The sequence below is a fragment of the Podarcis melisellensis genome (genome assembly GCF_964234715.1).
Source record: "Podarcis melisellensis genome assembly, chromosome: 10".
Classification (NCBI taxonomy): Eukaryota; Metazoa; Chordata; class Lepidosauria; order Squamata; family Lacertidae; genus Podarcis; species Podarcis melisellensis.
This window is the reverse complement of record NC_138542.1, coordinates 63,230,639-63,255,971: the sequence shown is the minus strand read 5'-3', so window position 1 is coordinate 63,255,971 and position 25,333 is coordinate 63,230,639. Positions and strand designations below refer to the sequence as shown.

At 44.1% G+C, this 25,333-nt stretch overlaps 1 protein-coding gene across 3 annotated transcripts in view; it reads right to left on the bottom strand.

The window, feature by feature from the left end:
- SOX5 (SRY-box transcription factor 5) overlaps nt 1–25,333 on the bottom strand; it is a 749,551-nt gene that overhangs the window by 544,825 nt on the left and 179,393 nt on the right. The window contains exons 1-2 of one of the 3 annotated variants that reach the window (XM_081926960.1): nt 20,853–21,055; nt 8,640–8,719 (exon numbers count right to left, since the gene is read on the bottom strand). The gene's annotated coding sequence lies outside the window, so the exon portion shown is untranslated. Of the gene's footprint in view, nt 1–8,639; nt 8,720–20,852; nt 21,056–25,333 lie in introns of those variants that run through there. The other 2 variants (XM_081926958.1, XM_081926959.1) reach the window with 2 other exon arrangements.

Genomic DNA, 25,333 nt, shown 5'->3' with positions numbered 1-25,333 from the left:
CTTCCCAGTATATAAACCGACTCTTTAAAGTACCCCCGTGACTGGACTTTACTACAAGATAAAATTCTTTAATGATATTTTTATTAAACCTGAAGGTGTTATGCCTGCGCGATGTGAGGGGGGGGGGCAAAGCTGCTCTTTTGGCCAACACTTCTCCCCTGGCCTCATAAATCAACTCAAAGGCTTATGAAACAACCATCATTGCATTACCATAAAAAGGATCAGGAAAACAGAACCGTCCACCCCAGAATTTAACAAACAAATGATGTTTAAATGTGTGTTCAGGCCCTATTTAGCCTCCCATTTGACAGAAATGGAAATAAAACAGCCATTTTAAGCTCCCTGAAATGACAATATCGTGTTATCTAGATAAGCAACACGCACACACACAAAAACATTATTGAAATTCTGATAGCATTTTGCTTTACTGGTGGAGGGAAATTACCTGTAATACATAGTTTAAATAATTACTTTTAAACAAAAGCTTCTTTTCCGCATTGCTTATTTATCTTCTGAGGCCAACTCGGCAGGCCTATGTATTTTATTAAAATTGCCTTCAGACTGCTAATGGCAGGGCGTATGTTAGCACAGGAGAAGTGACGGCAACCGGAGCCCCGTTCCTAATATTGGGAGCTAGTCCAGGCGCCGAAAGAGCCAGGAGTCTGCTGTGCGTTTGACTAGTGTTATCAACACTTTACTTGCTAATGATACTGGTGGCAGCACGTCTTTCTGATGGGTCAGATTTAAGCAGGAAAGCTTATAATTGTGTTCACAATAGATGTGTTCTCTACAAAAAGAAAAAAGGAAGGAAGGAAAAGAAAGAATACTGAAATCTCTTCAGTTTGTGCAAAGCCTCGGGAATTATGCTGCCAGCTCTTTCTTGTTAGTATGAAGACAATATCTCTCTCTCTCTCTCTCTCTCTCTCTCTCTCTCTCTCTCTCTCTCTCTCTCTCTCTCTCTCTCTCTGGCTTCCCTGCAGTCCAAAAAGAAATGGAACCACAGACCAAGAAGGAGAACATAGAATGGAGGGAGACTACATGGTCCAAGCTCAGAGGTCAGCAAACTTTTTCAGCAGGGAGCCGGTCCACTGTCCCTCAGACCTTGTGCGGGGCCGGACTATATTTTGAAGAAAAATGAACAAATTCCTATGCCCCACAAATAACCCAGAGATGCATTTTAAATAAAAGCACACATTCTACTCATGTAAAAACACCAGTCAGGCCCCACAAATAACCCAGAGATGCATTTTAAATAAAAGGACACATTCTACTCATGTAAAAACACGCTGATTCCCGGACCGTCCGTGGGCTGGATTGAGAAGGTGATTGGGACGGATCCGGCCCCCGGGCCTTAGTTTGCCTACCCATGGTCCAACTCTTACCATGGGCAGACTCTCTGGTGCTGAGGGCGACCCCGTGTAGGGAAAGAGGAATCTGGCAATTTCAATTTCTCTCAACTTCTCCTTTTCCCAATCCTGAATTCAGTATTTGAAATGAAAAAGAAGCAAGTCTTTGTGAAAACTCACCAGTGTTCTTGTGGAAATTTCTTTCCCTAAAGCAAGTCCCCCTAAAATAAGGCATTGCATTGGGAAGATTTGGGGCATCACGTGGCAGGACAGAGTCTCAACGAAGTTGTGCTCTCCCAAGCCCACATTCCCAGCATCTTCACATTCCTGTCTCAGCAATGTCTATGCTGGCTGGGTCGTGTCAACAGAATAGAAGGTGGCAGGATCCCCAAGGACGCGCTCTATGGGGAGCTGGCTTCAGGCTCCAGGCTCATTAGCAGACCAACTCTGTGTTACAAAGTAAGGAGCAAGCCTGATGTTACCATGTTCGGGGGTTTTAATTTTAGAGAACGAATGGTGAGTAAGGGAAGTGGAATCATGTTAGACGGAGGGGAGAAAGTGGATAGAAAAAAAGTTATTCTCTCCCCTGCGCTCATAGCGCTAGAATCCAAGGAGTCTTGGCATTTATTTATTTATTTTAAAAAATTGACATTTCTGTTCCAATCTCCCCCACCCCCCAATGACTTACAAAGCAAAACTGTAAGATTAACACTTCATTCTTTGGATTTCAGATGGGGGGCGGGGAAAACTGTTCCTTTTAACAATGTGGATAACCACTTTTGAGAGACGTGGAATAAGAAATAGAGGAGGATTTTTTTTCCCATGGCCAAAGAGTAAGCTGATCTCTTGAGTTGCCATTATTTATATATATATCAGAAGTTATTAAAAATATGAAGGATCATCCTCTAAGCAGGCAAAGATTTGCCAGAGGCAGGGGAAAAAGGACAGAAACAGCCTGACCTTAACTTCAAAGGAAATAACAGTGTAACATATTATATATATATATATATATAGGCTCTTCAGTTATTTGAATGGAAAGTGAGATTATGACCAATGAGACTATAATATTCAAGTTAAGGGAAAAGTTATTCCAAGTTTTTTACACACACACACACACACGGAGGATATTCTTCCAAACCACTTCTAATTTACTTCATTTCACTCCAGCACAAGAAACTGCCGTATACTGTCAGATCATTGTCCATCTAACTCAATAATGTCAACACTGACTGGCAGCAGCAGCTCTCCGGGATTGCAGATAAGGAATCTTTCTCAGCACTGCCTGGATTGAACCTGTGACCTTCTGTATGCAAAACTCCATGGGGCCAACCTGGATAGCTTTGAAAGAGGACTGAACACATTCATGGAGGCCAAAGTTCTCAATGGCTACTAGCAATGATGGTTATGCTCTTTCTCCATGGTTGGAATTAGTCTGGTCAGCTTGGAATTAGTCTGGTCCACAGCATTGGAGGGGGTGTAATCAGTAGCAGTCATCAGGCCAGCAGTGGCTATCTGACCTCCTCCTAGCACCAGCATCCGTGTGGCTTCAGAAGAGGTAGAGGTCACAGACCCTCCAAGTGTCCCTATTTTCGAGGGAAAGTCCCAGATTTACAGAAGCCATCCCGGTTTCTGATTTCATTCTGGAATGTCCCGCTTTCCCTTAGGATGTCCCTATTTTTATTAGAGGAACGTTGGAGGGTTATGGAGTTATGTGACCCCTGAGCCAAGGAGATACAACCTTTAGAAGAATTCTGAAGGCAGCCCTGTATAGGGAAGCTATAGTACTACCAACCTTACTGTATGCTTGTGAAACATGGACCACTTATAAACGCCATCTCCAACTCCTCGAAAGATTCCATCAACGGTGTCTCCAGAAAATTTTATACATCACTTGGGAAGACAGGCAAACTAATATCAGTGTACTGGAAGAAGCAAAGATCACAAGTTTTGAAGCAATGATTCTTCAACATCAACTTCATTGGACTGGTCATGTTGTGTGGATGCCTGATGATCGTCTTCCAAAGCAACTATTCTATTCCGAACTTAAAAATGGAAAGCGTAATGCTGGTGGTCAACAAAAGAGGTTTAAAGACTGTCCCAAGGCAAGTCTTAAAAAATGTAGTAGAAACACTGACAACTGGGAAACATTGGCCTGCGAGCGCTCCAATTGGAAAACAGGTGTCATGTGCTTTGAAGACACTCAAACTCAGGACACAAGGGAGAAACGTGCTAAGAGGAAGGCACGTTTGGCAAATCCACACCATGATCAACTCCCACCCAGGAACCAATGTCCCCACTGTGGAAGGGCGTGGGGATCCAGAATTGGCCTCCACAGTCACTTACGGACTCACTATTAAAAACGTGTTTATGGAAGACAATCTTATTCAGCTACGAGTGATCACCAAAGAAGAAGAAGATATCCTACCCAGCACTGACACAGTCATTAAGTGTGGTGGCACATTTTGCGTGCATACGGCCTGTGACTTCCTTCCTCTCTGGAAATACAACACAACTATCAATGGCTACTAAGCCTGGTAGCCACGCCTGCCTCCATGGTTGGAGGCAGTGATGTTTCTGAATACTAGTTGTTGGAGAGCACACTAGGGAAGAGGGCTCTTGTGGCTGGGCCCTGCATGAGGGTTTACCAGGGCATCTGGTTGGCCACTGTGATAACAGGATGCCAGGCTAGATGGTGACAGTGTTTGAAAAAGAAAAGCTTCTGACCTCCTTTTTACTCCTTTGCCTAGTCCTCAGACCTTAGGTGGCACAAAAGAGCCTTTGAGAAAGAGTATTCTTGCAGACTATTGCTGCTTTTATCCTTAAGAAGTCTTCTTTTCCAACCACGACCGACAGCTTTTACACACACCAAACGCAACCAGCTTTCTACCATCCAACCAACCCACACCCGACACTAACATTGACCACTCTATATATACAGGTACATTTTGGTGAAAGGTTGCACGAGTCATTGTAGGCCGCTGACTCATGCTGACTTAGTTCTTTTAGCATTAAAGAAAAAGCAGCCAATTTTTAGCCGTGACAGATGGATCATTGGACTGATCTAGCAAGGCTGCTCTCATGTTAAAGAGAAGTGGAGGGATCATCCTCCCTTTCAAAAATCAAGGAGGAAGAAGAGCGCAAGCCTGTTTCCTCCTGCTCTGGAGGGTAGGACTCGAACCAATGGCTTCAAGAGATTCTGACCAAACATACAGAAAAACTTTCTGGCAGTAAGAACTGTTCGGCAGTGGAACAGTCTCCCTTGGGAGGTTGTAGACTCTCCTTCCTTGGAGGTTTTTAAGTGGAGGTTGGATGGTCATCTGTCATGGATGCTATAGCTGAGATTCCTGGATTGCAGGGGGTTGGACTAGATGACCCCTGGATCCCTTCCTATGAGGAGTAGAATGTGAGGTTTAAGAGTTAAAGAAGGAGGAGAAATTTAGGCTGGTCTACTTCAGAGATAAAGGAGCAATGTATTTCTTGCTGCAAAAAAGGGCAGGGGCCAGAAGGAAAGGTTGGATTAACCATTATGCAAAGTATGCTATAGCATAGGCCTAGCCATATGGTAAACCCTTGGTAGGGCTTAAAGTGGATAAAACTATCATCCGCTAGGCACCAGCTGCTTCTGATCCTCACAACAGCATCTTGACACAGAGTGTTCAGCAGTGGTAATCCTCTACTTTTGATGCAACAAGCATTGATATGGCTCTACTACAAAAATTTCTAGAGCTGAAGCCGGTGAAAAAATAAAATGAAAGATAACTCACTGATGCGAATACGTTGTCCAAGAGATTCGGAATGCTACAACAAGTAAGCATGATGCAGAACAAAAACAAAAAAAAACAAAAATGCAAGCAAATGTTTCCTTGCCTGTTGCCATGATCCCATGAGACGGGCAAGAGAAAGATGAGCGATAGGGCCAATCTCTTCTGAGACGAGGCTCCGTCTGAACACAAGAACTAGTCACGAGCCACTGAAACTGTATCTTATGTTGCTAGCAAGGAAATGTTGGTGGATGCCAATGCTGGAGGGATGTTAACAACAGATGGGTGGATAGTTGGAGGGTTTTTATATTATATTGCCAAGGCCCCATGTGTGTCTGTGCATCCACATCCGAACATGTGCAACAGCTGTACCATCTGCCCCCTTGATATCAACTATGGAAGGCAGGTGGTCCCCTCATTACTAAAGTATCTCTTCCAAAAATGCTTTAGTTTGGTCCATGGATGGTTAAGGGTGCAACACACTTGGGAGGTGCAGTATCTGCTCCATGACCTTGATGACTCCAGCTTAGGACAAAGAACTTGTGGCCCTTCAGATCTTGCTGGACTTGCAACTCCCATCAGCTCCAGGAGGCCAGCCCTACCATTAGACAAGAAGGCAACCACATCAGATGGCAAATGCTGCTGCTCCCAAGTCCCAGCTGTATCCCTCAGTTAGAGCAGCGTGTGCCACATTGCCTGATTTGCCTAACTAGTTGCTAGGGCTGAAGTAAGATCTAACTGCCACTCTAGTTGGCTTCTGTATATCAATATGTTATTAGAAAAGGGGGGGGAGAAAGAGAAAAAGTGAGTGAGGACAAATAATAAATATATGATTATTTATTATTTATATTTCACCCATCTGGCTGTGTTTCCCCAGCCACTCTGGGCGGCTTCCAACAAAATATTAAAATACAATAGTCCTTCAGATATTAAAAGCTTCCCTAAACAGGACTGCCTTCAGATGTCTTCTAAAAATCTGGTAGTTGTTTTTCTCTTTGACATCTGGTGGGAGGGCTTTCTACAGGGCGGGTGCTACTACCGATAAGGCCCTCTGCCTGGTTCCCTTTAACTTCACTTCTCGCAGTGAGGGAACCGCCAGAAGGCCCTCGGCGCTGGATCTCAGATGTGTATATTCTTATTAAGTCAATAACCTAATAAACTCATTCCAAATATCATTGTATTTATCCAAAGAAAGTCTGTGTCCATAAGCTGCCCATTCATACGTGTTGCCAATATTGTCATTTTGTCAAGCCATTCTTTAAGAAGAATCGAATCTCTATTCTTCCCATTCATCAGTATCAGTCTCTTGGCCACCATTAGGGTGTGTAGAATCCATTTTCGCCGTGCTGCTGTCAATTTCCATATAATAGGTATATAGTTCAAGAGCATATTCACCTCTGGAAATCTTAAGTTTCCCATAGTGTCTTGTTTCTATAGTCCATCACTTTCTCCCAAAACTTAGCAAGTGTGGGACACATTAGAAGCATATGTTTCAAAGAAGCATTGTCCGTATCACATCTCCAGCAAAGAGCTACATTAGATAGTCATTTCTTATACAAACATAAGGCCTCTGTATGAGAAACGGATGAACCAGGAGGACACATACTATATTGTCCTTCACCTCATTCAGCAAAATATTTTCAGTTGGCCCAAAGCCTGAACCAGCATGGTCAATGGTCAGGAATGATGGGAGTTGTAGCCAACAACATCTGGAAGGCTACAATTTCTCCATCCCAGCTGATGGCATAACACAAATGTGAGGAATCCTGTCTGCAAGATAAGTTTCTGCAAACCTCCTGTGTTCCTGTCTTAGATTTTGCTCTCTTTCTGAGTTCCTGAGTCTTTATATGGCAAGCAGAATAATATGACTAATTCTATGTGTCCTGATCCTGATCTCCTATATTTATAACCACGGTGGTAAGCATCCTAAAATGAAGGCGTCCACACTGGGGGTGGGGTGGGAGGACAAAGAGAAATGACATACAGATGAGAGAAAGAAAACAAGGAAGAAGAAAAAACAAAGAATGTATCTTATCTCAGGGGAAACATTCTTCTCTTTAATCACTTCATATTTTTTTTTTAACAAAAAGAAAGAATTCAGTCTTTGTCTTGATGATGAAAAAGAAACACAAGCTCTTTCTGCCACACGGGTCAAAACCCCTGGAGAGAAAACCTTTTTTTATGTCATTAAAAAATAAACCACTGTCTCTGCTTAATACTACAAAGAAACAAATTAGAAGCTAAATTGCAGATGTACAGGATTATATGAAAATTATATACGTTTGAGAGCGTTCTTCACAATTTGCACGCACAGGCACAGACAGTGAAACAAACAGAATTGATGGGCAAATCATTCTGAAATGGCTAAGTTTTCAATTATCATTGGGAAATGACTTTCATGGGCATTCGCACCATTGTCCAACGCATTTTGAAAAGGGTGCCTGCTAGACTGGATTGCCTGCCTCCTTGTGTGCCACCAGCCACACAAAACAGCTCACTCCTTTCCCTCCGCTGTAAAAACAAGGAGAACAAAGAGTCTTGTGGCACCTCAGTCTCAAGAAACTATCAAATCTAATGCGGCACAAGCTTTCATGAACCAGAGTCCCCTAAATACTGCACACTGTCAACTCCTGATGGAACCATCCATGGTCTGAGAAAATGCTTGGGTACTCTCTACCCCATCTCCCCTGCAGCTGCTTAAGAAGGACCCATGTGCCCTGGACAGAAGGCAGAAATGAGGAAGGACCCTGAGCCTGAGAGGACCCTGTTTCTCTATATTTCCTGGGAACCTCAGCTCCAGGAGACAAATCAGGCATCTCTTGCTGCATCTGAAGACCAGACTTGGTAGATTATGTTCCATATTTCAGGAACCATGAGCTAAGCAAAAGTAGTATACATACTCATGACAACTAAAAACAAGACTGATGCGTGGAAATCTGAATGAGGTAGAGCAGGTGCAATAGAGGTCATTTCCCTTCCACATTATAGCCAACTGAGTTGGCTGTTTTTACATCCAGCCAACGCATGAAGGAAGAAGCTGATCCATGCTAAAGTCTTGAACTGAAAGTCAATGAAGTCAAAGCATACATTTTCAGCCTTTAATAAACATCCTTTTTTGTGTGTGCTTATAAGAAGTTCAGAGGAAATCTGTACCACGGAAGGAAAGAAAAACGTTCCCATGAGCCACACAACCAAACACGGACAACAAGATCTAAACAAAGGATCACACAAGATCAAGCCCCAAACCTTTGTGACTTCCTTGCTTACATTCAAAACATGCAGAATGGAACCTAATCTTACATCTATAACTTCCACTTGCCTGGTTCATTCTTGTTCTATTAACCATCTACCCCCACATTCTCATTTTCACTGTTAAGCAATGGACAATTTTCAATAAGGCACATGGAATTTAAAATGGCTGGGTTTTTCTTCTTGAAGAGATAGGTGCTCCAATATTTGGGGTTTTCCCACTAGGCCCAAGCCTAGTTTTAATCTAAAGTACATTTCTGAAAGCAGAAAATCCAAGACTTACCTGTTGAGCTTCCCAGCTTGACCACTGTCTCTTAACCACTCCACCACTCTTGTCTTTTATATCCTCATTTGCTTCTGAAACTGAAGAAGAAAGGGGGGAGAGAGAGACACCATGTTACCAGTTAAATCAGAGGTCAGCAAACTTTTTCAGCAGGGGGCCGATCCACTGTCCCTCAGACCTTGTGAGGGATTGGACTATATTTTTTTGGGGGGGGGGAATGAACGAATTTCTATGCCCCACAAATAACCCAAAGATGCATTTTAAACATTCTACTCATGTAAAAACACCAGGCAGGCCCCACAAATAACCCAGAGATGCATTTTAAATAAAAGGACACATTCTACTTATGTAAAAGCACGCTGATTCCCGAACCATCTGTGGGCCGGATTGAGAAGGTGATTGGGCCAGATCCGGCCCCCGGGCCTTAGTTTGCCTACCCATGAGTTAAATGGTCAATTGTTCTATGAAAACAAAATGAATGAACTCCAAATGCCTTACAAAGGCACACACTAAAGACTTATTAAGGGCTGTTGATCTATGGAGGCACAAAGTGGAAAGGGAGGCAGAATATTTGATGCAAGGTTCTCCATCCCTCTGTGCTCATGCACATCAGCTTCATCAAGAGTGGCCAGATGCAAGAGAGGGCAGGGCTCTTGTGCCTCTCCAGAGTTATTATTGTTGTTTCCATTTATGAATCACTTCCTGTAGAAGCACCTCAAAGCAATTTCACAATAGTAGTATTATATGCAAGGGATGTGTAGGCTTGTGAAGACATCCATGACCTGGAGCATGGAAGGCAGATTGAGAGCATATGGGTAAAAAATTTAGGAGAGGGAAATGACAGAGACCTTACTGGGGATGTCGGCTATAGACCTCCAAGCTAGACTGAAGAATTGGATGACGACAACAACAGCAACAACAGCAACAACAACAACTTATTATTTATACCCTGCCCATCTTGCTGGATTTCCCCAGCTACTCTGGGTGGCTTCCAACAAAATACTAAAAACACAATACAGCATTAAACATTAAAAACTTTCCTAAACAGGGCTGCCTTCAGATGTCTACTAAAAGTCAGATAGTTGTTTATTTCCTTGACATCTGATGGGAGGGCGTTCCACAGGGCGGGCGCCACTACTCTGCCTTCCTACAGCAGCTTTCCAAATGTTCAAAAAGGGGAGCTATAGTAACCATGGGAGACATCAATTACCCAGTATCTGATGGAACTCAAAACTCTGCCAAGAATGTAAGGTCCGACAAATTCTTCCATTGCCTTGCTGACAAGTTTCATTCCTGATGCTGGAATCCAGCTGGGAAGAAAGGGAGGCAACAGACCACAGGAAGATAAGCTACAGATGCAGGACAATTTAGCATCTCCCAACTGCATGTTTCTCTACCGTGTGGCTGATAGGGCAGAAGAGCCAATGACAGGCAGTCTCAGCTCAGTCTAGTTTTGTCCCCATCTTCCTGCCTGCTGAATTCTACAAGGGGCAACCCTGAGGCAAAGGAAGAGGAAGCAGACATACAGATGCACCCCCTGGACTGGCTGTTAAAAAAAGGCCGCCAGATGGCAGCTGGTTGAGCACAGAGAGTGTTGGATGGGGCACTCTGAAAACACCCTGACTCATGGATTCCCAGTTGATAAACTGGCAACATTGGCATAAAATGGCTCTGCCAGCTGATTAAAGTGGGGCTGACCAGAAGCAAGCCTGAAAGCTGAGAGATCTTTCAGCAGGCACACAAATCAGCGGCTGATAGTACAGCATAATGCTAAACTGCCTCAAACTCTTTATGGGAAGGCGAAACAAAAAACGAAAAATAAGCAGAGAGGACCTGCATCCCATCTGACTGTATTATTCACGCTGGTGGGTTTTTTCATTCTCGCCTCTAGAGATTGCAAGGATGGGAACAAAACTACCAAAGAGTTAAACCCAAAGCCATTTATACACCACTGACCATGCACTACTCCCCCCCCCTGGGTGAACAAATGAGACATTCTTTGCACTTTGCTTGTAGGCACATCATGAGTTTTGCGGATGACAGTGTGAAACTAGCAGCTTCTTTTCAACAGTGTCACGCTTTCGTAAACAAAGAAGAGATAGAGCCTCTTTCCTTTCCTGAAATGTTGCTTTTTCCTAATGCATTGTCGTCGTTACTGTCATAGGATATATTTCCCTTTTGCTTTATAAAATAAAATCAGTTTTCTTTTTTAAAAAATGAAAGGACAATAATAGTTTTCATGTGTTATGTTGAATGATTGGAAGGTGACTGGACTGTGGGTTCCTCCACACATTTAGGTTAATAAGTGCAACTCTGGACTTGTTCTCAGTGAAAAGAGATCCATGCTGCTGAACTCCATCTTCTTTGGCGATTTAAGGTGCTCGTGGTCTTGTTTCTATAGGAATGGACCTGTTGTATCAGTCTTTGGTATTGATGAACACATATTGCAGTAATCCAGTCTTGGGGGTACTAAGACCACAGTGGCCAAGCTATCATGATCCAGGCATACCCGTAACTGCCTCATCTCCTGAAGCTGGAAAAGGGACTCCTTGTCCTTGCGACCACCGAGTGACAAAGATGAGTCCAAAAGCAGCCTCAGGCCATGAACCCACTCCTGAGTGCAACCCCATCTAGAACAGACAACTGATCCATTTCTCTGGCGCAGGAACCACTCACCCCCAGGGCCTCTCTCTTGCCAGGGTTTAACATCCAGAATTAAAAGTAGTTAAACAAACCATAGTCGTGGGAATAGGGTGAGTTCTAAAAACGCACAGTGTCAAAGGCTGGAGCTAAGAGGCACATCTTCAGCATTTGCTGAAAGCTAGGTCCGTATAGTTAAAGCTATGGTTTTCCCAGTAGTGATGTATGGAAGTGAGAGCTGGACCATAAAGAAGGCTGATCGCTGAAGAATTGATGCTTTTGGATTGTGGTGCTGGAGGAGACTCTAGAGAGTCCCGTGGACTGCAAGAAGATCAAACGTATCCATTCTGAAGGAAATCAGCCCTGAGTGCTCCCTGGAAGGACAGACCATGAAGCTGAGGCTCCAATACTTTGGCCACCTCATGAGAAGAGAAGACTCCCTGGAAAAGACCCTGATGTTGGGAAAGATGGAGGGCACAAGGAGAAGGGGACGACAGAGGACGAGATGGTTGGACAGTGTTCTCGAAGCTACCAGCATGAGTTTGACCAAGCTGCGGGAGGCAGTGGAAGACAGGAATGCCTGGCGTGCTCTGGTCCAGGGGGTCATGAAGAGTCGGACACGACTAAGCGACTAAAAAACAACAACAGTTGGTAAAGGTGCCAAATGTACCTCTGTAGGAAAAGAACTACACAACTGAGGAGTTGCCTCAGAGAATGCCCTCTCCTGGGCCACTTCCAAATTTCTGAGTTTGCAGAACTATCCAGAGTGCCCCTTCTGCTGATCTTAACACCTGAGGGGAGGGCCTATAGGGATGCAGTCTCTCAGATACTTGGGGATAAAGTACAGTGGTACCTCAGGTTACAGACGCTTCAGGTTACAGACTCCGCCAACCCGGAAATAGTACCTTGGGTTAAGAACTTTGCTTCAGGATGAGAACAGAAATTGTGTGGTGGTGGCATGGTGGCAGTGGGAGGCCCCATTAGCTAAAGTGGTACCTCAGGTTAAGAACAGTTTCAGGTTAAGAACGGACCTCCAGAACGAATAAAGTTCTTAATCCGAGGTACCACTGTAGTTTAGGGTTTAAGCACTAGTCTGGGCCCAGAAATGAACTGCAGCCAATTTAGAACAAAGAACTTGCAAAAACATAAATAAGAGGATTGCTTTTAGGGATTACTGATGACTCGTTGCATCCTAAATTGCACACTTGAAACCAACGGGACAAATTAGTCCTGACTTAACTGAAGTTCCATGTGTTTCAACGGGAATGTGTTCAATTAACTTAATCTGGATTCAACTCTATCGTTTTAAGGGGCAATCTCCCTGGTATACCGTTACAAATTCTCCACACACAATCTATTGCTTCCTCCTCCCTCTCAGATCAGCAAATACTCCTTCCCCTCACTGCCTTGTAAAGTAATTCAGGACTCTGGGAGTCGACAAACTCACTTACATCTGATATGCAATTACAGAGATCTGGCTCTGTTCAGGAAATTCACTTGCTACCTTATATGCCTATCTTATATTTGCCTGCCCTCTAGAGACAGGCTTGAATCACAGTCCCATCTGCGAAGAAGCGCCACCTTTTCTTTCAGAATGTTTTGCTTGCTATGAAATAATGCACAGTGGTCTAGAGCGAAACTTCCTGAACCATGGCACTTGATTCCATAATTCATGTCAGATCTAACACGTAGATAGCTCTGATCCATAACCCATTTTGTTTGATTTCAGACTGCTGTTCTGAAAAGCACTTATGCAGTCTTTAAACAAAGAGTCCGACATGTGAAATCAGGCTCCTTCCTGAAAGCGACTTAAGTTTTAAGCAAGTTGTTGAGATATCACACCAACATCAGTCTTTTTGGTTTTGGTTTTTTACTTACAAACAGGTTTCCCCCAGACAAGGTCAGTCTGGATTAAATGGCAAGGTGCATACAGCCTCATATCCAAATTTATGATTGAATTATTTGGCCTGCTTGAAAAACTACACCCCTCATTACCTTCTTAGGGTACTGATTTTGCTGGGTTTATTTATTTATTTATTTATTTAACTGAACAGGATGGATATGAAAATGTTTGACATCTATGAAGAGATGCTGCCAACACTTTGCTTGGGATTCATGGGTTGAAATTGACGGCTGGGGTTCCATACAGGCTTGGTTTGGGGGTGCATAGTGTGGGACACGAAGCAACACAATCTGAGAATTAATGAGGGCTCAGTTGACAACAACAACAACAACAGCATGCCGCCCATCTGACTGGTTTACCCCACTCTGGGCAACTCCCAACAAAATATTAACAACACAGTAAAACATCAACCATTAAAAACTTCCCTGAACACAGCTGCCTTCAAATGCCTTCTAAGAGTCAAATAGTTGTTTATCTGTTTGACATCTGACGGGAGGGCGCCACTACCGAGAAGGCCCTTTGCCTGGTTCCCTTAAGCTTCACATCTCACATTCATTTTTCACTAGCGATGGGTGAAGCTGTCAATTTCAGTTTCTCTCAGTTTCTCAAGCTTTCCCAATCTTAAACTGATTTCTACATCCATCTGCAGTATTTCAGAAGTCCTCATAAAAATTCACAAATTCAGTACAAATTCCTCCTGATATACGCCTCCTGTTTTTGTGCAATTTGGTCTAATACAGGCATTTTCGCAAAGCCTTTCCCCCTAAAATAATGCATTATTGTATGTTGTTTTCACTGATGTATGCATTTTGTGCAGACTTTACCAGAGTATATGCCTTTTTGTACACATTACTTGGCTGGCGAACTGCGTTGCAAAATTTGAAGAAGTACGAATTTTGCAGGATGGCAATATTTTGTTTCTCTTAATGTTTTGGAAAGTTAGGCAGCTTGGCTTTTGAATGCAAACTAAATTTCTTTCCCCCATTCTTAGTTTTTGAGGCACAAGACAGTCTGATGCCTAACATGCAGGACAAACGAATGCGTCCACTTCCATACACAGAAGTTGCTGCCTCAGTCAAACCTCAGTTGTCAAACATAATCCATTCTGGAAGTCCGTTCGAATTCTGAACCGTTCAGAAACTGAGGCACAGCTTCCAATTGGTTGAAGGAACTTCCTGCACTCAAGTGGAAGTCACGTCGAATGTTTGGCTTCCAAAAAAGTTTGAAAACTGGAGCATTTACTTCCAGGTTTTCAGTATTCGGGAGCTGAAACGTTAGGGAACCAAGGTTTGACAGTGTGGCGATCACACAGGGTCCCCGGACGTTTCACCATCTATTGATCCCTGTACCACCACTTTATTTCTCGCTGCCACTACCCAGGCCCTACCTGGGACAATACTAAGTTCAGTCAGGATTAAATTGGAACAAAAAAATTCTGTTTATTTATTTCAGTTTAAAAAGCATCTGGTTTCATAAATGGTATCGGTCAATTACAATCCTGGGGTGCCTATCCAGACCTATAACATACACTACCTGCTCTCACTCACTAAACCATCTCTCAGATATTTACTTGTCTTCCTAGCTCCTGTTCCTGACTCAGCTTCTTTCGCTACACTAACTCAACCTATGCACAGACTCTATCTCAATTCACTCCCACTCCAACCAACCACCCAACTCCCAACAAACTCCTCCCTTCGCCCCTCCCAGAGCTAGTTTTATAGTCCCTCTGACTCCACCCCCTGGGTTCTGATTGGGTAACTTGTTTAACTATTTCATCTCCAGCACTCTCATATGTTAACGTCACAGGCTGTACCTTGCCTGAGGACAGCATGGGAACTTAGTGGCTGCAGCATAAACCATGCAGTGCACACAGCTCTGCCTTTCCTCATCTTGTCTCTGCCATCAGCCTATGGCATTCTGTTGCCTGGGGCAGCCACCCCGCTCTGCCTAATGGTAGGGCCAGCCCGGTCAACCAGGCATTCCAGTTCTAGTCATGCCTTTTTGAAAAATAACAGGGCTGGGCCAAAGCCAGTGGTGGTGGTGAGAAACATTTAATGGGAAAACATTGGTGCCTGTGAAATGTGTATCCCCACTTCAGAGCTACTGGAGGTTACTTCCATGGGACTCACTACAATCTGAATCAGGTGAAAACGGTGATGATAACAGCAGCTAGGATAGCTGGGTCGGTTGAGGAGAAGATTTTTAATCTTAGGGTCGTGGCTCCAAGCCCCATGTTGGGGAAAAGTTTCCTGCATTGCAGGGGATTGGAATAGGCGACCCCCCCATAGGGGGTCCAGACTATGGGGAGCCCCGAAAAATCAATCATTACAATCTGGATTATAATTTGGTCTTTTTAATTTTAGTTTTTTGTTTCAATTGGATTGTGATTGGATATGTTGATTGGATGTTTTTTATTGGAAAATCAATAAAAATGATTTATTTTTTAAAAAAGGAATAGATGACCCCAATTGCCCCTTCCAGTTCTATGTTTCTCTGATTCTAACAACTGCAAAAATACTATACAGTGGTACCTCTGGTTGTGAACGGGATCCGTTCCATAGGCCCATTCACAACATGAGCAGAACGCATCCCGTGTCTGCACGTGCGCAGGTCGCGATTCGCCGCTTCTGCGCATGCGTGTGATGTCATTTTGCGCGTCTGCGCATGCACGAGCGGTGAAACCCAGAAGTAACCCTTTCTGGTACTTCCGGGTCGCCGCGTGACACAACCTGAAAATGTTCAACCTGAAGCAAACTTAGCATAAGGTATGACAATAATATAATTAAAATATTATGAGAAGAAGGAGAAGAGAAATATTTCTAAACCAGGGCAGATTACAGCATATTAAAACACAACACAATTAAAATAAGCAACCACCCCCCAAGCAATAATTCCATACATCATGTTACAAAGAGGGCACCTACTTCATGTTTCACCCAAGATCCCTCATTGCATTTGAGTTCTACCTGCAGAAATCTTTACATGATCAGGGCCCCTTTAAAAATAAAAGGATAGTAAATAAACAAGCAGGTTCCCAGGACCAAGAGAATACATCAGTGTGTGGTGGCAGGCAAGGCAAGGTAAAGCATGCTATGTATGTGCTCTGCCTCTCACCACCATCCTCTCACCACTATCATGATTTGCCCAGGAATCGGTGAAAAACCTTTTACAACTGGGGGGGGGGGGAGAGAAACCTGTGGCCCTCTGAATGTCATTGGACTCCATCTCCTATCACCCCTGACCATCGGCCATGCTGGTTGCGGCTGATGGGAGCTGTAGTCCAACAATACTATCTGGAGGGTCGCAGGTTCCTCACTATACATTGGGCGATGCTGAAATGGTCCAGGACTTGAGCTATCACCAAAGTTAATCTATGGCAAAATGTTGGTGTAAAATGTGAGGTTCTTCCTCACAAAGAACACATTAGAGAAGCAAAATGGGGTGGGGGTGTTGGGGGTTTCTGTACACCCCCCCAAGCTAGGTAAAATCGCATCAGTCCAGCTCTCCTGTCATTAAATTCAGTGGCATCCCTTTGAATATAAACAGCAGCAGCAGCAGCAGGAACAGGCCCCGGCTTACTTAGATTGTGTTAATTATAATCAGTGTTTTACTTTTTACGTCTTTGATTGTTAAGTTGGCAAAGTGCTGTGGAGATCCCTTTGGGGATGCGAGGCTCTATAGGAACGCAAGCTATTATTATTAAATAAAAATCACCTGGAGTTTAAATTATACAATAGCCACCTGATTACACTTAGCACTCCAGCTGTAATAAAAAAATAATTGCATGCAATATAAATTAAAGATGTGTTTACCCAAGTTCAGCAAAGTTCAGGTGCTCTGAAATAATCACAGAGGTGTCGGGAGAGAGTTGTGATACCTTCATCAGTCAGGCTGTCTCGGTATAAAGGGAGTTTAGAGCGGAGGCGCCTGGGAGGAGCAGAGGCCAACCGCCAGGTGAACGTTAGCAGAACCAAGTCAAACACAGAATAATAGAACCACAAATTGTAGAGTCGGAAGGGATCCTGGGGGTCATCTAATCCAACCCCACTGCAATGCAGGAATCTCAACTAAAGCAATAATTGCAAATCAGGGCAAAGGCAACACCATATCGGGGGTTAAATAATGGCACACAGAGTTCCAATGGAGACAGGAACCAAAGATTGATAGAATGGTAGGTGTTATGTACTGAAGTTCTAACCCTGGGCCAGGAGGAGGATACTGTAGATAGTTTTCACTCAGGTCCACATATGCAAATAAGGAATTGAAAGAGACGTTCAGTGCTTGGATAGTTACAGAAAGTTGTTACTGTTGCCTTGTAGTTGAGCTCTATATAAGCAGGTTGGCTGAACACTTCAGCCCAGTTCTGTTCTGGGCCTGTGAATAAACAAGAGCTGTTTGAAGAATCTACTGTGTCGTCTGATATGTTCACCCACAACCTAACAGTAGGGCTTACAGTGGAGCACTTAACATAGATAAGAACATAGTGGCTAAAAGACTGAGCTGTGAATCGTGAAGCCCCTGGTTCAAATACTGCCTCTGCCATGAACTCATTGGGCAAAGCATTCAGTTTCGGTACCTCCATATGCAATATGGAGGTGGCTAATACTGGCTTACCTTACTGCAAAGGTGGAGAGCACTCCCTCCGGATACTTAAAAGTAAGATACAGATGTTATTATTATAGACAATCTAGGCTAAGGAAAGTGGCTATTAAGAAGCAGAAATGCAGACCTATTTTTTGCAGAAGGGGAAAAAAAGGTGGCCTTGTACTTAAAAGACAGTCTTCACTGTGCAAACATTTTTACATAATTGAAGTATCATTTGAATTTCAGGCAGGCAATAATGTGTTATGCTTTAAGCCTTATTGTGGGGATCATCATAGCTTGTTTTTGTTTTATTTTGGGCTACAGAATTAACAGTATTAAATATATTCTTAGAACACACAAAAATAAATAAAAATAAAATAAAATATGGACTGCCAAGGAGGGATGTTGGAGGAATTCGTTATTCGTCCATTCCAATACGAGCAGGCCAGAGCTATACCTCCCAGAATAATTTGTGGATCGGTACATAGCTATTGTTGGATTTCACACTTCTCCAAATACTGTGACAGTTATTCACTCAAAAGCCCCAGGAGAGGTCTTTAAAAAGTGTGTATTTGGAGAAAATGTATGCTTTAAAACATGTATTTAACAGCATTTGTGTGTTTGTGTGTAATTTATGGAGGGGGGAGAGAGAGAGAGAAAAAGAAAGAGAGGGGGGGGAGAGAAAGAGAGAGAGAGAGAGAGTTTAATGAGGAAACAAGATGAAACAGATTTATGGGTGAAAATATGGAAAAGAGACACAGACAAGAACTAGTGATCCATCCAGTTCTACTGCCAAGTCTGCAAATTACAAACATTTATGCAAATGTACTTAATTTACACAATGTATTCTGGAAGCGCAGTTCCTTGGACCCAGCCCCCATGGTTATGACAATAGCTATTCTAGTAACCCTGCACCCACCCAAATAGCTGCAATGTGATGCCATAGTAGCTGTGCTTTGCTCTGCGTTGGCTCGAGGCCATCAATGTACGGAAATGTCCTGCAATGAAAATGTATGGGATTCTCTCCAGATGCATCAACAGAAGCCCTCTGCATGCATATGGACCACCATGATCTACAAATACTAGGTGAGTTCTGGAAACCTGTCAGGTGATGGCAATTGCAAGGCAGAAATGGAAACTGTGCACAAATGCCTACATCTGTACCTGTATATCTCTATCTGTATTTGGTGCTTTTTTTCCCTAGACAAAAAGGTCCCAGAATTCACCTCCCTCACAACACCCACCCCAGAGGTTTTCGTCAGGCTTGGGGGGGGGTGTCTCTTCACCAGCCAGAGACTTGTTGATGCTGCTCAGCTAAGGTATGGGGAGCCTTCCTCCCCATATCTGAGCAGCTTAACAAGCCCACCACCACCTCGCCTCTCCAGCTCATGTGAGCTGGAGCATCACTGGGACTTGCTCAGCTGAGGTGCGGCTTTGCCTGTGAGGTTGAAGAGCCTCAACAAAGCCCTGGCTCATGATGAGACCCTCACTCTCCAGAGCCTGTAGAGCAGTGGTGGCCAAACTTGGCCCTCCAGCTGTTTTGGGACTACAATTCCCATCACCCCTGACCACTGGTCCTGTTAGCTAGGGATGATGGGAGTTGTAGTCCCAAAACAGCTGGAGGGCCAAGTTTGGCCACCACTGCCATAGAGGGTGTCCCCTTCCGGCTCTGGGGAGGGTCTCCTCATGAGCCGGAGGCACAGCAGGACTTTCCAGAGGCTGGTCGGGTCTCTCCCCCCACTTTGGAGACCCACACAGCTGAGAGGTACCAGAACACCATTCCAGCTGGGGGGAAAGCCCCTATATCTATATTAGAAATAGCAACTAGGTGCTTGGAAAAGGCTAGCCCTGGAGCTAGCTGCACATCCCTTTAGAACGTGTCAGTGGAAGTGCACTGGGTAGTCTCTGTCAGTCAAGCTATAACATATCCTGACACCCCTTTTAGCAGAGAGCAGCTTGAAGGCTAAGTCAGGATGATGTCTTCAGCAGTGGGCGAGATCCGGGGTGGGGAGAGATGGAGGGAGCTGGCAAGGGGCTATGAGAGGAGCGGTATTAGTTCCATATTGTTGTTCCACTCGAAGGACACAGTGTGTCATAACAAATTACCATTAATTTGCACCAGCAGTACTGTTAGATTAAGACGGGCAAGCAATGATGACAAATAGAACTTGCGAGTTCGCCTAACGAGAGGGCAAGGCTGCATCGCCGGAGCCGCTTCTCTCAATTAGTGGACAAGGCTTTTAATGCCTCCGCGCCCAACCAAAGCAATTTTGATTACTCAGAGCTAAGCCTTCGCTTAGAAGAATCCAGAAGCTGAAATGCATCTCCCACTCCCCCCCCGCCCCGAACTCCACAGCTACTTCCCCCACCCCTTTTAAGCATAATTTATTTACAGAGCACTAATATAGAGAGAACCTGTATGGTTGCAAAAGAGCAGGATACTGGGTTCTCCAGCCCCCTGGTATTGAACCGCTGGGCCCCATGACCCACAAGGGGGGGCATGACTTGCCCCACCAAAAGATGAATCACGCGAACAGCACTGCAACCATCTTTCAGGAAGAGGTGAAAAACAAGAGATGGGAGGAGGGAGAAAGGAAGAGCACAGATGTACAAACCTACTGGTAGGAACATAAAATGTACAAGGAGGAGCTAGAGGTATATCTTGGGTCTAGAAGGGTAGTAGAGCTTTATCCCAACCTGGGAAAATCCAGGCATTTTAAACTGCAGGTGCCATCATTCCCAATCAGCATGGATCAGGGATTATGGGTTTCTGGGTTCTTAGAATGTCAAAATTGATGCCTCATTCCAGCAGCACTGGAGGACAACCAAGACCCCACCATCATGGTTAGGCCGAAGCCACAGCCTGGACCCAGCGGACCAGAGATTCTTGAGGAGTGACGGAGGAATCAGTCCCTTTCTTGCATTATTGAAATATCCTGGCTCAGCAACAACAGGCTTATGAAACACATATTTAGCTTTCTTATGAAGGTCCTCCCACAATTGCCCTACGACCAGTTTTTAAATGTCAGCCTATTGGCCTTTTGAAATTTCCTGCTTTGTAATAACCAAAAGCTATTTGAACATACAGAATTATGGACTAATCGCTGCTGGGCCAATTTTGCCGAGTTTTCACAGGGGGCAGCAGAAGGACGAGAGAATGCAATTTAGCTACAACTTCAAAGTCGTGTTCTTCGTTATCATTGGAGCTGAGGCTCCTTTGTGTTCTTCCATCCCAATTTGGCTTTTCAAGTGAATGGGAACTAGTTGTTTACATTTGCTCACGCCGTGTCATCTGGCAACGGAGTTCTGGATAATAAATTGGTCAGCGGCGGAATGGTTGTGTCGGAACGCGCATAAGCATTTTCAGTGGTGGCTGGTCTCCATTGTGACAGGTTGGGCAGAAGGCAGGGAGGCCAATAGGAGGCAGAGCCAATGATAGGTGAAGCCACAGCCAATAGCAGGTGGAGCCACCCCCGATTGGCAGACTGAGCTTGGTGGGGCAGAACCCTCTTTGCCCTTGCGGACCATTTCCCATTGTCTTTTCTCATGATCTCACAGTCCATGAATGATCCCCAAACCATGCTTTTCCAGAAACACAGTTTCCCACCTTTGTGTATGTGACAGTGATTTCAGTGGGAGTGTTAAATATTCCTTCTCCTCAAGCAGGACCTGAGCACAACAGTGCTCTCCCTGCTTTTGATTCCCAGCAACCAGCACAGGTGGCACTGTGGGTTAAACCACTGAGCCTAGGGCTTGCCGATCAGAAGGTCGGCAGTTTGAATCCCCACGACGAGGTGAGCTCCTGTTGCTCGGTCCCTGCTCCTGCCAACCTAGCAGTTCAAAAGCACATCAAAGTGCAAGTAGATAAATAGGTCCCGCTCCAGCGGGAAGGTAAATGGCGTTTCCGTGCTCTGCTCTGGTTCACCAGAAGCAGCTTAGTCATGCTGGCCACATGACCCGGAAGCTGTACGCCGGCTCCCTCAGCCAAAAAAGCAAGATGAGCGCCACAACCCCAGAGTCATCCGCGACTGGACCTAATGGTCAGGGATCCCTTTACCTTTACCTTTAACCAGCATTCAAAGCCAAATTGCCTCCAACAGTGAAGAGAGAACATTGCTATTGTGGCTAGTAGCCAGTGACCCCTTATTTCTCTAAATCACTTTTCAAGCCATCTATGGTGGCAGCCATCGCTGCCTTTTATCAAACCCTATTTTCCAGGGACAGTCCCAGATTTACAGAAGACTCCCAGTTTCTGATTTAATTCTGGAATGTCTCACATTAATTCTGGGACTTCCCTATTTTCATCAGAGAAATGTTGGAGGGATTTATGCGACCCCCAAACCAAGGAGGTTAAATAACTATGCCACCTTCAGAAGACATTTGAAGCCAGCCCTGTATAGGGAAGTTTTTTAATGTTTAAAGTTTTATTATTTTTTTATATATGTTGGAAGCTGGGGCTGGGGCAACCCAGTCAGATGGGCAGGATCAATAAATTATTATTATTATTATTATTATTATTATTATTATTATTATTATTATTAAATAGGACATCCTTCTTTTCAATGGAGAATGTTGGAGGACAGGTCTTATGGGAGTGAATTCCATATGATGTGTGAAGATTAACTTTCTTTTATCTGTCCCAAATCTTCCATGAATTCTAGTGTTATGAGAAACTGAGTATATACAATTTTTGTTGCCTGTCTATATTCATTTACAAATATTGTTCAACAATAGTCCTAATATACATTTTTAATTCATTTTGATATTATTATCCAATAATTTTTTTGTGTTTTCCCATTAGGAGGTTTATTTTAGTTCTATTGGTTTCCCTATTTCACATCGTCTTTGCTCTATATAACATAAATTCTCCCTATTCTTTTTTATGTTTCATCACCCTGAGATTTATTTGTTTACAGACATTTTATGGAAAAAATTGAAGAAGAACAATTATATATATATAATGGACAAAGACAATGCGAAAAGTTAAAGGCGACATGAAAAAGCCAGAAGAAGGAAGTCAGCTCGGGAGAGCAAGAACAAATGTGAAACTTAATGTATGTGTATGTATAGTATGTAACTAAAAATTCAATAAAGATCATCTTTAAAAAGAGAGAGAGAAACTGAGTAAAGCTTTTTTTTCTGTCCACTTCCTCCGCGTCGTGTATAATTTTATAAACGTCTATCATGTTGCCACTCGCTTGCCTTTTCTTCAAAGTGAAAAGTCCCAAATGCTGTAACCTTTCCTCATAGGCCCTTGATCATTTCCGCTGGCCTTTTGAAGGAAGAATGAACACACATTTGGGTTGGAGAATTCTATCAGGTGTGTCAGCTGACCAGGGCGGAAGTGGGCCAGGAATGTCATGTGCAACGTGTGAGCTCCATCTTGTTCACCTCTTGATAGAAAGACCACACACCCCAATTACCACCCTGGTTCAACTAAAAAGTTGGGCTCTTAAGTTGCTCTACTCTCAAAAGGAGGGTGCCACATGGCGGTCTCACCTGCACGCCCCACAGCTGGCATAAATGCCACAGATAGCAAGCTCTCCCACAATGCTAAGAAGGGCAGTGAGACGCCACCTAACAAATGCAACTTTAACAACAGTAAAACAACCTAATAGCTCAGCGTGCCAGGGGGTTAATGTGGCGGACCATTTAACGCTGAGCTAAATAGCCCTGGTTTGCTTCTCAATGCCAAGTGTCGAACTGAGGATTGCAATTGCAGGAGCGGTTCCTAATTCATTAGTTAAAGGGGGTCATTGCTCGTGGGGTGGGGGAGAAGGAGGGAAAGAGGGAAGAACTGGAGGGGGCGGAAATAGCAGGGGAAACTCGGAGAGACTCAAAGTCAGTACAAGGTTGGGCTCCTGCCGTTTGCCATATTTAGCTGCGCAGCCCCACAGGTGGCAGTGAAATTTGCACACACAGAGGTGGGTTCTTCTGCAGCCCACATAAAGGAGCTGTATGAGAAAATGGGAGGATTTGAGGATCTTTTTGAAAATGTGCTGCATTCTCCTTTTCCCCCTACTTATTTTAGAATGGTTTCAGGGGAAGGGGGAACATTTTGACCCCAGTTAGAAGAAATCCCACCCTAATTTGCAGGACACAACCTTCTTTCCAGCTTGCCACTGCAAAATATTTTGAAATACAAAAACATTAAATATTTTAAAATGTGTACATAAGAACAGAGGAAGAGCTGTGTTGCATCAGGGCAATGGTCCATCACATTCAGCATATTGGCCAGTCAGATGTCTGTGGGATGCTTGCAAGTGGGACCTGGGTGCAAATCTCCGCACTTGAGATTTCTAGCGAGGGGCATTCAGAGGCATACTGCCTCCAACAGTGGAGGGAGAAGATAGCTATTGTGGCTATCAGCCTAAACCAGAAGAAACACACTGATGGAAACATACCCATTAAAGCAAGAAAAAGTGAAGGGATAAGCAAGCAAGGTAATCCTATATACACTTTTCTGGGTTTACTTCTGAATATAAATGTATAGGATTGTGCTGTTAGGCTGAACCCTATATGCATGCTGGTCTAAACCACAGAGCCTAGGGCTTGCCGATCAGAAGGTCGGCGGTTCAAATCCCCATGACGGGATGAGCTCCCCTTGTTCGGTCCCCGCTCCTGCCAACCTAGCAGTTTGAAAGCACGTCAAAGTGTAAGTAGATAAATAGGTACCATTCCGGCGGGAAGGTAAATGGCGTTTCCGTGCACTGCTCTGGTTCGCCAGAAGGAGCTTAGTCCTGCTAGCCACATGACCCAGAAGCTGTCTGTGGACAAATGCCAACTCTCTCGGCCTATAGAGCAAGATGAGCGCCGCAACCCTAGAGTCGTCCGCAACTGGACCTAATGATCAGGGTATCGGTACCTTTACCTTTACTTACTGCTGATACATATAGTGATCAGCAATTCCTGTGTCGCAACATTAAGTTGTAAGTATGAGGAAACCATATTTTTAGAAGCAGCTGGATAGCTCACTTGGTTAGAGTGTGGTGCTGATAATGCCAGGGTTGCAGGTTCGATCCTCGAACAGGACAGCTGCATATTCCTGCATTGCAGGGGGTAGGATTGGATAGGATTATATGCCTGATTATTATTTTATTATTATTTTTTAATTTTTATTTATTCATCAACACTTAACCATGACTCTTATTTCTAACCTGGCCGTAAATGTCAACTATGCTCACCACTGGCTTGGCTGCACGTCCTCACAAAAAAAAAAAAAAAATCAATACATATGTGCAGAGAGAGAGAGAGAGAGAGAGAGAGAGAATCTCACTGTCTTCTGAGCACCACCTTTCCAGTTGTCACAAAGGGCAGCAAGAAAGTGAGGGGGGGAGGAAAAATAATAGACCCCAAATGGGTTACAGCAGAATACAACATTTCAATTAGACCTCGGCAAAGGGGAAGGCTTTCTTCCTGAACGTTAACCCCCCCGAAACAAGCGATTTCTCTAATTCCTGCCATCATTCAGACTGGCCTTGAATTACCTCCTGATAGGCCTCCCATGCGCTTGCAGATGAGAGAGTGTAATGGGGATCTGTTAATTAACTAGAAGCAAAGTTGCACG